The sequence below is a fragment of the Oscarella lobularis genome, chromosome 20 (genome assembly GCF_947507565.1).
Source record: "Oscarella lobularis chromosome 20, ooOscLobu1.1, whole genome shotgun sequence".
In the NCBI taxonomy this organism is placed as follows: Eukaryota; Metazoa; Porifera; class Homoscleromorpha; order Homosclerophorida; family Oscarellidae; genus Oscarella; species Oscarella lobularis.
The window spans coordinates 816,897-823,584 of NC_089194.1; positions in this window are offsets into that span (position 1 = coordinate 816,897).

Here is a 6,688-nt window from a genome sequence, read left to right on the forward strand (position 1 = left end):
TGTACGGGGGCATTTCTTATACGGGTCTTAATTATACGCAGTTGCAGTGCCTTTTTCCTGTTTTCGTTTCTCTCTGAACTTCGACGAGCTCACGAAGCCAACACTCAATTGCACGTATCGAAATGAGAGCTAATTCAAGTAGAAGAAAGCGAGGAAGGAAGGCGGAGCCTGCTGATGATAACGATGTGAGAAATGAGATTGTGTAGTAGCCTAGCAGTCATAATTCGCATGCTCGCAGCTTCTCGTGGATCAGAAAAGCCGTTCTAAAGCCAAAAAACCGAAACTTCAAGTGTCGAAGATAGAAGCCGAAATCATCAAGATAATAGGGCTTGTGCATGACGTCACACGCGCGCGTTAATGGGTGGCAAGAACACTAACTTGTCTGGGTGGCACGCCCGTACTATCTTTTCCGCGCCCCAATCTGGCAAACCGATCGCAGAAATGTCGTCGCGAACCCTCAGTCCCTACTTTCGAAGTCTTCCATATCTCGCGAAAGGTCGCTATTTGGAGAAACTGGGCATGCTCGGTGTCGATGTCAGCGATCCGTACTCGATGGCCGATAAAGGAACGCCTTCCGCAACCACTGTAGAATGGCCCGCCACTGCTTACGGCGATATTTACAATTTTTTGATCAATTCCACCAGTTCGTTTACGCGAGAAACCCTAAAAGCCTATAAAAGCATGGAGGGCTATAAATACCTGGCTTCCGGTTGGGTGACGGACTTGCGCGTCCTAAAGCTCTCTTCTTTTCTTATCACGGCAAAAGTGAGGCACTCGCAGTCGTTGCAAGATCCGTTTTTGCTTCCGTGGGTTTGTGCCGAAGACAACGGTACCGTTTTATGTGCGCATTGCACTTGCATGGCGGGTCTGGGAGAAGCCTGCTCCCACATAGCTGCTGTTCTGTTTGCCATTGACGTGAGAAACAGAATTGATGAAGACACATCCTGCACATCGGTGCCATGCTGGTGGACAGATTTGTCGAGCAAAGATGCTTTGTATGCTCCAACCGCCGAGATTGATTTCACTCATCCTAAACGGAAATTGTATAACAGTGGGGCAAAGACTCGAGCCGTAGAAGTATCTGAACCTTGCCAAAAGCCGTCGGCGAACGAGCTTGCTGAATTTTATGAGGAACTCGGCGAGTGCAAGAATCCGTCTATACTGTCTTTACAGCCAGCATTTCTCTCGCGCTTTTCATCGCAAAGCGTACCAGCAATTCTTTCCGATCTGTACAACGACTCCATGGCTAGCTTACCATACACTGACCTGGTGAACGCTGGCGAAGTCATATTTGATGAAATTGAGGTAGTGTACTGAAGATCACTGCAAAACAATCGAGCAGGAAACTCGAGCTCAATCAAAGAGTCGTCGATGGTTTCTGTACCGTACTGGACGCGTGACTGCATCGAACTTTAAAGCTGCTGCTAAAACTAATTCTGAAGCGTCCCTGCCGTCAATATCTCTCATTAAACGTGTCTGCTATCCGGAGATTTATAAATTTTACTCTTCGGCAACGTCGTGGGGTATTGATCACGAAGGGCAGGCTCTGGAGCAGTATTCCGAACGAAACTCGTCGTTGCACATGAATTTATTGGTTTCAAAATGCGGTTTGATCGTTAATCGTCGGTATGCTCACCTCGGCGCGTCTCCTGACGCATTGATTTCCTGCGATTGTTGCGGAAAAGGCGTTGTCGAAATTAAGTGCCCTTTCCGATGTAAGGAAGAATCAATCAGGGAGGTCGCTTCAAAGGGAGATTTCTGCTTGAAGGTGTCGTCAAATGGTGAACTGTCCTTAGACACAACCCACAGTTACTATTATCAAATACAACTCCAGATGTTTCTTTCATCGACGACGTATGGAGATTTTATTGTTTGGGCGCCTGCATCTTTCCACGTTGAGCGAATTGCGGTGAACAACGATTTTGTTCGTACTGCTATTGAACGTGTCAACCATTTTTACCTTGTTGGTATAATGCCTGAATTGTTAGGAAAATGGTATACGCGACAAAGACCGACGTTGCGACAAGGTGACGATACAGGAGACCAAGACGATGAACAGTACTGCTTCTGCAAAAGAGACGACGTCGAGGGAGATATGATAGAGTGCGGAAATGGTACCTGTATTATCCAGTGGTTTCATTTGCGATGCCTACGTATGTCAAAGGTTCCAAAAGGTAAATGGTATTGCCCCGAGTGCCGGCAAAGCAGATCTTCAAAGAAAAAGACACTTTCCAAATAGCAATACATTAACATGCATACTCAAACCGCAGGAATAATAGATTCGCAACAGTTGCATAGTGCGCAACCTACAAAGGCTATTTTGTCCAGAGTACTCACACCCGAACCGTCGGTACACTTGATGAATTCGATCGGGACGGTGGAGCTTAGAATAGTGTATTTTCCTCGTAGAAGGGAGATTGCTCGCTCAATGTGGATTCTGACACGCGATAGCTTTCTCGCTAGATCCACATCTTCTTTCGGAAGTTGTTTTCGACCCTTTGTAAAAGGCGGAATCTTCAGGACTGCCCCGTAGGATCCGACCGATTGCGCGATATTGAAGCCTCTGTCCGCTAACAGTTCATCGCCCGGCAGAAGTTTACGTAAAATGCCACATTGCTCAGTCAAATATTTATCTGACGTTCTGCCGCCCCAGCCTCTTGATATGAACGTGATGACTCCGGTAGGACAAATAGAAATTAAAAATTTGACTGTTTGATGATGCTTGTAGTTTGAATACGACTGTGCTTTAGCTTTAAGGTCGCTTGGTCGTTCTGCGAAAACTTCAAAACAGTCTATGATGGCGATGCATCGCGGGAAGGAGCTCTTGAATTGCCTTGGCAGCACTTGACGCAATATTTCCTGATCAGGCCATTGAACGAGAGGACTTAATCGAATATACAAGATATTAAGCCATCTATGAAAGTATCGGCTGAATGTTGTCTGGTCAACATTCAGTCTGTAAGCAATATCCTGATTTGTCAAATTCAGCCTCAGTTTGCTGAGAACGGCAACAAACTGGCTAAATAGAGGAACAGCATACGTTGACGAATTTGCATCGAGGGAACGAGATGCCAGTCTAAACACAGCATGGAGATGCCTATAACATGGCAATCCTGTATAAAATTTAACTCTGTCATGGTCGTTGCTGAGACGTTCTTGCGAGAAGTCGGAAACTGCAGAGTCTTTGAGGAGCTGCATTTCTTGCCGCATTTGATTGCACTCATCCAGTGCTGATTGAATGTCCTCACCAGACATATCAGTCTGAGTCCCCACCGAGATACATTCTTTGTTTAAGTCGTCGACAGTTCCGCCCAATCTCAACAAAGCGGAGGCGGCGCGATGTGCCTCTTCTGCAGCTTCTTCAGCAGCCGCTCTGGAACGGGTGAAAGCACGCTCTCTTTGTTCTTGACGCCTCACTTTCGCCGCCTTCTGTTGCGCAGCGGCGTTGCGCAGACGAACTTCTGTACAGGAGACGCGACGCTCGTATGAATGGACGTTCGCCAATTGCGCGGCCTTCGCAGGGCTAGACGTGAATGTAAAGACACTAGGAACGTAATCGGGCGAAAGTGGATCTTTCGATCGCTTGCCCGAAACGAAATGACGAGAGCAGACATAGCTGTACTCAGTCGGTTGCCAACTAACACGTCGTATGGCCTGCACCCATCGTTTTCGTAACTCTGTACCTTCAGGTGGAAACCTGTAGAAGCTCAGTTTCGATCGAGGAACACAGCGCGACGTGCAGTTCACTGCGCAACAGGACTTCACCATGCCACCCACTAAAGGCGTCGACAACAGGTCACGTGGTATTGTGACGCGTCATGCACAAGCCCTATAGGAACGACTGTAATTCTGTCGCCTATTGCCGCCAATTTAGACGAAAGGAGTAGTAGAGTTGAAGTCAAGCAGAACCGTAGTGAAGATGATCTACTAAGCGATAAGAGAGCAAAGATGATCCGCTTTTATTCTTACTGAATATATAGTGATAGGCCCGTCTCTTCTCAAACGATCGTACGAGTTGCGCTTCTTTAAGGAAGTTTTGTTCGTTTTAACTCAATTAACACTCACTGCTCATAAAACTTTTCAAAAAGAAATGTCTTTTGCACTGGCCCAACGTTTTCACCAATTTCACTAATTAATTCAATTTCTCATTTTAGAGCCTCAGTTTTTTCAGATACCCACAGTTCAGTCGAGAACGAAGAGAGCAGGAGCGCTCGTTTGTCATCAATGACGAAAAGTCCTAATGACGTTGATAGCTGGTAGTCAATACCTCTTTTCCTTGTCAAAGTTTCTGCACTTTCCTCTGCGTGTAGCTCATCGTATGAGTCTGCTCTCGAAGAAATTCCGTTCGCATCTACGCAAGCGTACACGACGCTCATTCGTTCAAAATTTTGTATTTTAATTTTTTTTTTGTTTTCGACGCTTTCAGCGCAACAATGTCGGCGCAAGAGATTGATTCTGCCGCCGAAGCTAACAATAAACATGACGTTCTGTCATCGTCGCCACTTTCCGACGTTCTTGAACGATGCGTTAAGGAACTCCAGCTTACAACAACTTTAGACGAAACGCAGTTGGAAGCGGTGAAGCACTCTCTTTCGAATCGCGTTGCTATCATTCAGGTGTCATCAAGGCTCTTGCGCATGCATATTTTTGACACGTTTGTGTTAAATTCTGTAGGGTCCTCCAGGAACAGGAAAGTCTTTCGTCGGAGCGAAAATTGTTCAACTTCTTTCTTCTGTCCTTCGATCAAAAGGCTGCTTCGATCCTATCTTGGTGGCCTATAAATGCGTCAAAAAGACACCTGGCAGCTTGACTGGTTTTGACCTTTTAGGTTTTAACATACAAGAATCACTCATTGGACAAATTTTTGGAAGACTGTTTGTCATTTTCGTCTGATATTGTTCGGGTTGGTGGTAGAAGCCAGAGCGAAGATTTGAAAAAAATGACCTTAGCAGAAGTATATTTTCGCATATAATTGGGTTTCGCTTATAAGTTACTTTTCCGCGCAGCGTCGACAAAGTGAAAGGGGATCACGAAAGACTTCAGGTAAACTTTATTCCTCGCTGAAATCGAGCGGATTTGAAGTGACCCGTCTGCTCAAACAACTTTCTTGTCATTTCTCTTTCTTCTCTTTGTCTGACTTCCTTGACGTGAGTCGACGACTCCTTTTCGTTTCACTGTTTATTCTGAAAGTTATTTTGCAGTGCATTAATTGGAACCAGCTCAAGCAATTTTGCTCTGGCGCTCCGAAGAAATACCAAAATAGGGATCTAATTAAGTTCATTGATGATACTGCATATGATGATGAAGATGGCAACATGACCGACAGCGATCGCATCAATCTTCTTCAAAACGATGCCTCCGCTTCACGTACGTATGAGTCAATATTTTCTTGATAAATTAAATAGGGCGGTGTAGATCTTTGGCGGTTATTTTATAACTGGAAACCGCCTGACCGCAGTTTCAGTGAAATACGCCACAAAGACGGCCGATGTGTTTATTTAGGAACACGTTTTGCTAATAGCAGGTTTCCTCTCCTGATAAATCTATGTTTTTTTCTAACGAAAGCTTATAAGCTCTTTCAATGATACTGATCTTCGAGATGAATTGGATGATGAAAGCGACGAAGAGGAAATGATATCAGAAGTAGCTGCACATTATCCGTCTGGAAGGTCTTGGCTAGATCCCAATCATGGCTATGTTGCTATACATGATAATGAGCTTGCCAAAGATGATCAGAAGCTACGTGTCAAAATTCCCAACATCAAAAGTACAGTTGATAAAACCTATCAGTTCTGCTACGCCAGTAATTAGCAAATGCAACCACTCTGTAGCTAGTCTGATTAGAAATGAAAATCTTCGCTTATAGGCATTCTGCATGCAGAAAAAAAGCTGTATTTTTTAAGTACCAAAAGAAGACTTATAGCCTATTCTTTCCTTTCCATTTTGTTTAAACATTTTATTGTTTTAGTTGTAGTCGACAAATTTGAAGAGGCATGCCTGACGCAGTCAGAGGATTTGTGGTCTTTGCAGTTGCACAATAGAGCAAAGCTTATTTGCTATTGGAGAAGGAAATTTTTAAATCGTCTTCCAATCACAGACAGTCTCAACCATTTCAGTATTCAGGTAGGTTTGCATCTTTTCAATTAATCTCCTAACTAATGCCACCAACTTCCTAGCGCGATAAGTGGGAGCAAACTCTTGAAAAACTTGATGCGAGCGCTTGCCGTAAAGCCGACATTGTCGGCATGACAATTACTGGAGCATCAATTCACCACACACTAATTGGTCAGTTTCTTGTTCTAAAAGTCGTGATTTCCTACGTTTCGTTCAGAGTCGATATCTCCATCTGTTGTTGTTGTTGAAGAAGCTGCCGAAATTTTAGAATCCCAGCTCGTTGCGGCGCTTCCGAAGACTGTCAAGCATTTGATCATGTTGGGAGATCACCAGCAGCTTCGAGGGCTCGTTCAGTGCGACGCTCTTCGACGTCATAACCTCATAGACAAGTCAATGTTTGAGCGCCTCATTGAAGGTAAACTTCCGTCCGTTCAGTTGGGGTACCAGTGTCGAATGCGAGAGGAGTTTGTCGAGACTTTTCGACATCTCTATCCGCACCTCAAAAGCAACGTTGAGGTAAATGATTATTTTTTCATCTTTGAGATGTCGCTACTACTACTCTATTCCCAGCTGG